Here is an 8,299-nt window from a genome sequence, read left to right on the forward strand (position 1 = left end):
ATCCAATTTCTCACTGTAAAAAAAATCCCCCCCAAGATTCTACAGAAACGCAAAAGTTGGCAGCTCTGTGTTCTAAACCTGGTCTGAACCTGGTCTAATGCAGGTCTGAACCTGGTCTAATGCAGGTCTAAACCTGGTCTGAACCTGGTCTAATGCAGGTCTAAACCTGGTCTGAACCTGGTCTAATGCAGGTCTAAACCTGGTCTGAACCTGGTCTAATGCAGGTCTAAGCCTGGTCTAATGCAGGTCTAAACCTGGTCTGAACCTGGTCTAATGCAGGTCTGAATCTGGTCTTAATCTGGTCTCAACCCGCTCTAAACCCGGTCTGAACCTGGTGTGCTGCTGGACCTGTTTTTTTTTGTAGAGCTTAACAGCCCCAAGCCAAAGGTTGTTCAGTAGATGTCCAGCATGAGCCTGGAGCGAGACCTGCCTTGGGTCCAGGGTGGACCACACATCTCTAGATTGTGGACTATATATTCTAGACTATAGATTGCGAAGTCCTCTAGGAAGTGCAGGTCGTGTAACAATTCAACATGGGTCCTTTACTTATTAATTAATTCATTTACTTAGTAATTATATGTGGGAATGTACTTTGGATATAGAATAGTATCTATAATAGTATTACATACTATATTATGTATTACATACTATTATACATACTATTAATAACTTTCATTCTAGTTGTTGTCTGAAGTCATGTACTTTAATATCTACACATTAATATGCAATGTTTTTCCAGATCAGGGTGCAGAGCGATTGAGCAGCAAACATGAGGTGAGAGAAGAAAGAGTTTTAAGAGATTATTAATGATTATTAACAGCCGGTTCACCGTGGCAACCAGCAGCTCACTCTGCGTAGGAAGGTCACCCCGGGTCAATGACCCGGAAGAATTGTGGTGCTGTCTCGAATCCTCTCAAATACTAAGGAAAGGTGCTTCAATGCTTCCTTTCCTATCTCCTCTCCTAGCAGAGGGCACACTGGTGCTTCCTCTGCGGTGGAGGGGAGGCGGTGCCGTCCCACGGTCCTTTGCGGCAGCAGCATCTGAAGCGACGACGCACCATCGGGCGTGTCAGGACAGCATGGCGGGTCAGCAGCACTCACTTTCTCACAGTCCTACTGCTGTGGTCATGTGATGATCCTGAGGAGGGGTGAGGGAGTCCTCAATGTCACCACCACCTCTTGGGTTTCTCTCCGACCGGTGGGCCGTGTTCGTCTGCAGCCTTGCAGTTCCCACCCTGGTAGTGTACTTTATTACTCAGAACTGCAGGACGCGGTCCAACCCGGAACATCGCGATCCTGCACAGCAGACCCCATAACATCCACCATCACGTAAGTTGGGAGGAGGAAACTGAGCCACGGGAACTTTATGACACCATGTGACCTGCAGTGAAATCACTAATACACACCTGTCACTGAAACCCCATCCCCGGTTACCCTAGCAACTCAGATTATTACAGGCTGTCCGACTGAAATAGCAAGGACCCCCCCCCCCCCCCCCCCCCCACACACACACACATACATATAGGCATCCAAACACAAACACACACGTAGTAACACACACGTACCGACACACGCACGCACGCACATGCACACACACACACACACACACACACACACACACACACACACACACACACACACACACACACACACACACAGGAGAGCCAACAGCATGCTAATACAATAGTTAACAGGACAGCTAACACAATATCAAACGAGATCTCCCAACATAATAACAGAAAGTTGATGTGCTCATGTTAATGTTATTCACAAATTTAATGTGTTCCTAAATCGATTGATTGTTTCAAATTATCGGTTTTATTTAGGTGTGAGTTATGCATATCCCGTCCTCCACCAGAGGGCGCTGTTTCACTGAGGGTTCCGTTACCAAAGTAATCACTCAACCAATCAATTAAAGTTTCTACGTGTATGATTTGGCATGCACCAACCGCGTTCCTAACTAAGAACAGGTTGTATAGTTATGGCACGCCAACTGGGCCAAAATGTCTGTCACTCCAGGAGTAAAAAACTGCCGCCTGGGCTCATATTTTTTTACGTGTGCCACGTGTAAAAACTTTGTGTCTGATGTCAGAAGTAAAAACAATGACACCTGGACGATTTGCGGCAATGCCTACTGCCAGCCAGCAATTAATGTGTTCCAAAGCATACATTTGACATGTTGCAGTGTGGGCTCTATGTTGGATATATAATACTATATTGCTAAAATTTTATGGTGATTTAGAGTGATTTTGACTGGGAAAGGACCTCTGCCCCATCGACGTTGATTCATTAAGGTGAATCAACGTCGACCCTGGCTTTGGCGCATACTTTCCACTGAACAGCGCAGCTCAGGCGATATCTAGTAAGTATATATATATATATATATATATATACTGAACCGGCTATATGACTAAATGAAAGAGGCCAATTGCATCAATAATTTGGACTATAGGTGCAAAAACAAATCAGACAATAGAATTTGAACTTAATTTGAGAGGTAACCTCTCTACCGCTTCCGCCACTGTGCCCACACTGTCTTTTGGGTTATACAAATATGAAAGTATATGACGCAACAACTTTGGCTTAATGACATTTAACAAAACAAATAAGCTATATATAATATATAAAATACATTATTTGAATACACCATAAAATGCAGAATGCAATATATTTTATTGATACTCATAAAGCAACAATTATATAATTCTAAACTGTGCTTCAATAGAAAAATATTAAAATAATAAAAGCAATAAAGAGCTGTTGTCAGGGTTCTGGGTTTGTGTCATGTGATTCACTTCCTGTTCCTTGTTGTCCCAGCCATGTGCTTCAGTTTGGTTTGTCTTGTGATTATGTGTCTCCGCCCCTCACCTGAGTCTAGTTATGAGTTTGAGTTTGATTGTTGTCTTGTCCAATGGTAGCCTGCCTCTCGTTGTACCTTGTTCCCTGCCCACCTGTGTCTTGTTTAGTCCTGTGTATTTAAGTCCTTCCCTATGTTTAGTTCACTGCTCTGTCATTGTATGTATTGGTCACGGTGCTTCCTGTTCTTGGCTTTTTGAGTAAGTAAAGCCTTTTTTGAAAATAGTCTTGTTGTGCACCTGGGTCCTTAAAATCCTTGAGGCAATTTGTGACAATGACAGAGCCAAACAAGGACCCAGCTGACAAGTTTTTCACCATGCTCCCGTTTACCCATTTGGATCTCTGTGTGGATCAGGAGAGTTTCCTGATGGAAGAGCGTGTTTGGCTGACTTGGATTGCTGGCATTTGGAGGGAGGATCCAGCCTTTGCAACATCTTGCAAGTGTTCGCTGGAACTCCATCAGCCCAGTGAGACCACAGTCATCCCCTCTGCCTGAAGCTCCCTCCCCTGCTGTTCCTGGGTCTCCTGGGATTCAGTCCTGTCCTTCACCTAAGCCTGAGTCTTCGCCCAAGCCCACGTCCACGCCTGAGTCTTCGCTCAAGCCAAAGCCCACACCCGAGTCTTCACCCAAGCCTGAGATTAGGGGTTCTGCTTCTTGGAAGAGAAGTACACACTCCCACCTCCACTGGGTCCGTGGTGGTGGAGTCTGCCTCGCACCACCTCAGCTCTTCGCCTTACCTGCCCTCTTCCCCCTGGTGGGTGCAGCAGCCAGATGCCCGGGATGCCTTCTTAGGGAGCTGTCTAGCAATAAGACGGGGGTATACCGGGACTAACCGTCTGCCGCCCAGGTGGTACCCAGAGGACCACGATTATTGGTCCGACTCCACGGAAGATGCCTGGTCTGCTGCCACCGACGACTGCTCTGCCGAGGACGCAGAGTGGTTTATTGAGGACGAGTGGACTGAGGAGGAGTGCCTTCCTGAGTTCCCACCAAGCCTAGATGCCACAGAGGCTGGTCCTGCCTCTGGGCTTTCTGTCAATGTTCCTGTCCTGTGCCCAGTTCCCCTTCAAGCCTCGTCTCCTCCAGCCCTTGCTCCTCTGGAGTATCCGAGTCCCGTCGTCCGTGCTCCAGTGCCAGCTCCACAGCGACCTCCTGCTCCAGAGCCAACTTTGAGACCAGTGCCGGCTCTGCGGCGCTCACTGGCTCCAGCACTGATGTCAACTCTGGTCTCGGCCCCACAGTCGGGACCAGTTCCAGCTCCTCGTCGCACTCTAGCTCCAAAGACCATCTTGGCTTCGGTTCTTGAGCCTGACCCTACTCCTGAACCCTGCAGCATTCCGGGTCGCAGCCCCGGTCTCCCGAGCAGCGTTCCGGGTCCCATCCGGGTTCCAGCACTGGAGCCCGCAGCGCACCCGAACCAGGAGCCAATGCTCCTGGGCTTGGTTTCACCGCCGGAGTTCCCATCCCACCCAAGTCTGAGTCCAACACTCCCCAGCCCAGCAGTACAGGACCCAACACTCCTGAGCTGAGTCGTGCGTGCCCGAGCCCTGCACCACCAAGCCCACGCCAGTGACCGGCGTTCCCGAGCCTACGCCAGCGACCAGCGCTCCCCAGCCCACGCCTGTGACCTGTGCTCCGGAGCTGCCCCTCCGGTCCATCCGGCATCCAGGCCGTCCTTCCGAGCAGCTCAGCCTGTCCAGCCGGCATCCTGGTCGCCCTCCCGAGCTGCCCCGCCGATGCGATTGTCACCCGCCCCGCCCTCCCAAGGTCCCCTACTAGACTGTTCCTGCCTCCAGGCCCCCTACACCCACCCTGCTTGGACTTTGTTTTTTGGGATGTCTGGAAGCCATCCCGTAGGGAGGGGGTACTGTCAGGGTTCTGGGTTTGTGTCATGTGATTCACTTCCTGTTCCTTGTTGTCCCAGCCATGTGCTTCAGTTTGGTTTGTCTTGTGATTATGTGTCTCCGCCCCGCACCTGACTCTCCTGCCTCTCGTTGTACCTTGTTCCCTGTGTCTTGTTTAGTTCTGTGAATTTAAGTACTTCCCTCTATTCAGTTCACTGCTCTGTCATTGTATGTATTGGTCACGTTGCTTCCTGTTTTTTCCTTTTTTGAAAATATAATCTTATGCACCTGGGTCCTTAAAATCCTGGTGGCAATTCTTGACAGCTGTAGGTAGCTTTCACCAGAGGTAATGGCATATATATGCACAAAAAGTAAGGACATTTGTGTTTGGTAGATTATTTCTGTGGTAACAATGCTTTTTGGCAATGACTCTTATACCGTTGGAAAGCCTGTTTAGTTCCCTTTCAAATGGTGCCCCATTTCTAAGGAACATGCATTTGTGGGATGCGCCCATGAAAAATTTGCCTAATCTTTTCTGCCATTGCCAAACAGCTTATTTTGCTGTTGCTATTGACACTTGTTTTGCACTTCTGGCACCTGCTTGGCAGCACCTGTGAACATGGGCCCTACTACTGTAAGTACAGCTACAGTCAGTAAGTGTCTGCTCCAAGAATTGGCATGCTGCGTTTGACTGATCTGGATAGGGCAACTTCAAGCTGGTGTTCCGCAAAACCAAGTTGCAGCATTATTTCGAATGAGCCCTAGTACCCTCTCCAAACTGAAGGCCAAGTTCCATATAACGGGATGTGAAAGACAGGCCACGAAGTGGACGTCCCAAGAAGACGACACCCCAAGAAGACCATTTCATCACCCTGTCAGCACTTAGGTGCCGTAGGCTGTCTTCTACAGATTTGCAGTCAAGGTTTGCAGGACGATATGGCCGACGGCTCTCTGCCCAGACAATCCTGAACAGACTACACGCAGCCAATCTCCGGTCTCATAGGGCTGCCAGGAGTCCTGCCATGATTGCCCTTCACCATCAGGCCCGTTTGCACTGGTGTCGGCAACACGTGCACTGGAACCTGAACATGTGGAGGAACATTATGTTCAGTGATGAGTCCAGATTCTGCCTACGGCAGTTGGATCGTAGGGTCAAAGTGTGGAGAAGACGCAGAGAACGCTATGCTGATTGCTGCACCGATAGAATAACATCTTTTGGTGGAGGCAGTGTGATGGTGTGGGGCGGCATCTCCCTCACTGGAAAAACAAGGCTTGTCATCATTGGAGGCAATCTCAATGCAGAGATATAGAGATGAGATTGTGAAACCAGTGGCAATCCCATATCTCCACAGTCTGGGACCGAACTCTATCCTCCAAGATGACAGCGCTCGCCCCCACAGGGCGGGGTTTATCAGACTACCTCCAGAATGTGGGAGTGCAGAGGATGGAATGGCCTGCTTGCAGTCCTGACCTCAACCCCATTAAACACTTGTGGGATCAGCTTGGGCGTGCTGTTTGTGCCAGAGTGACCAACACAACCACGTTGGCTGACTTGCAATAAATGCTGGTTGAAGAATGGGATGCCATCCCACAGCAGTGTGTGACCAGGCTGGTGACACGCTACTGAGGCTCCTGTTTGTGAAATGAATAAATTGTTAAATTGCCAATATGTCTTGTTTCTTCAAACTTCAATCATCCAATCCACCAAACACCAAACGAGTCAATGGCAGAATAAGCTGTTTGGCATTGGCAGAGAAGATTTGGCAAATATTTCATGGGCGCAACCCACATACTCAGCTCTGCTGGTCATCCCACAAGTGCATGTTCCTTACAAATGGGGCACCATTTCAAAGGGAACTATACAGGATTTCCAACGGTATAAGATTTATTGCCAAAAAGCATTGTTACCACAGAGAAATAATCAACCAAACACAAATTTCCTTACTTCTTGTGCTAAGTTGATATATATATATATATATATATATATATATATATATAATATTTTAAAAGTTCAAATTGCACAAATTCTTTGACTGTTCTTGTTTCAGTTATTTTGACAATGTAGCAGCAGCCTTTTAATATTTTAAAAGTTCAAATTGCACAAATTCTTTGACTGTTCTTGTTTCAGTTATTTTGACAATGTAGCAGCCCGGGGGGGGGGGGTGGCTGCTAAACAATATTTTGACTGTGACTTTTGGCCTTTCTTCCCCCTCCGGTCAGATGTCACTACAGCAACGTGGCGTTCTCCCTGCTCGCCAAGGCCCTGGACCAGAGGGTTGTGGGCGTGGACTTCGTGGAATGGGTGAGCGTCAACGTCCTCCAGAGGCTGGGCCTGGACGACACGGGCTTCGACATCACCCCGGACATCCAGGCCCTACTTACCAAAAGGTATGTTCTTTTTAATTTGAACATTTTATGTTCATTATATCCACTCATACTCATATTGTCTGTTTATTCATGATTAAATTCAGATTATTACTAACATTGGATTATGAATAAATTGTTAAATTGCCAATATGTCTTGTTTCTTCAAACTTCAATCATCCAATCCACCAAACACCAAACGAGTCAATGGCAGAATAAGCTGTTTGGCATTGGCAGAGAAGATTTGGCAAATTTTTCATGGGCGCAACCCACATACTCAGCTCTGCTGGTCATCCCACAAGTGCATGTTCCTTACAAATGGGGCACCATTTCAAAGGGTATAAGATTTATTGCCAAAAAGCATTGTTACCACAGAGAAATAATCAACCAAACACAAATTTCCTTACTTCTTGTGCTAAGTTGATATATATATATATATATATATATATATATATAATATTTTAAAAGTTCAAATTGCACAAATTCTTTGACTGTTCTTGTTTCAGTTATTTTGACAATGTAGCAGCAGCCTTTTAATATTTTAAAAGTTCAAATTGCACAAATTCTTTGACTGTTCTTGTTTCAGTTATTTTGACAATGTAGCAGCCCGGGGGGGGGGTGGCTGCTAAACAATATTTTGACTGTGACTTTTGGCCTTTCTTCCCCCTCCGGTCAGATGTCACTACAGCAACGTGGCGTTCTCCCTGCTCGCCAAGGCCCTGGCCCAGAGGGTGGCGGGTGTGGACTTCGATGGGTGAGCGTCAACGTCCTCCAGAGGCTGGGCCTGGACAACACAGGCTTCGACATCACCCCGGACATCCAGGCCCTACTTACCAAAAGGTATGTTCTTTTTAATTTGAACATTTTATGTTCATTATATCCACTCATACTCATATTGTCTGTTTATTCATGATTAAATTCAGATTATTACTAACATTGGATTATGAATAAATTGTTAAATTGCCAATATGTCTTGTTTCTTCAAACTTCAATCATCCAATCCACCAAACACCAAACGAGTCAATGGCAGAATAAGCTGTTTGGCATTGGCAGAGAAGATTTGGCAAATTTTTCATGGGCGCAACCCACATACTCAGCTCTGCTGGTCATCCCACAAGTGCATGTTCCTTACAAATGGGGCACCATTTCAAAGGGTATAAGATTTATTGCCAAAAAGCATTGTTACCACAGAGAAATAATCAACCAAACACAAATTTCCTTACTTCTTGTGCTA

This window comes from Micromesistius poutassou, assembly GCF_964030765.1.
Source record: "Micromesistius poutassou genome assembly, chromosome: 15".
Taxonomy (NCBI): domain Eukaryota; kingdom Metazoa; phylum Chordata; class Actinopteri; order Gadiformes; family Gadidae; genus Micromesistius; species Micromesistius poutassou.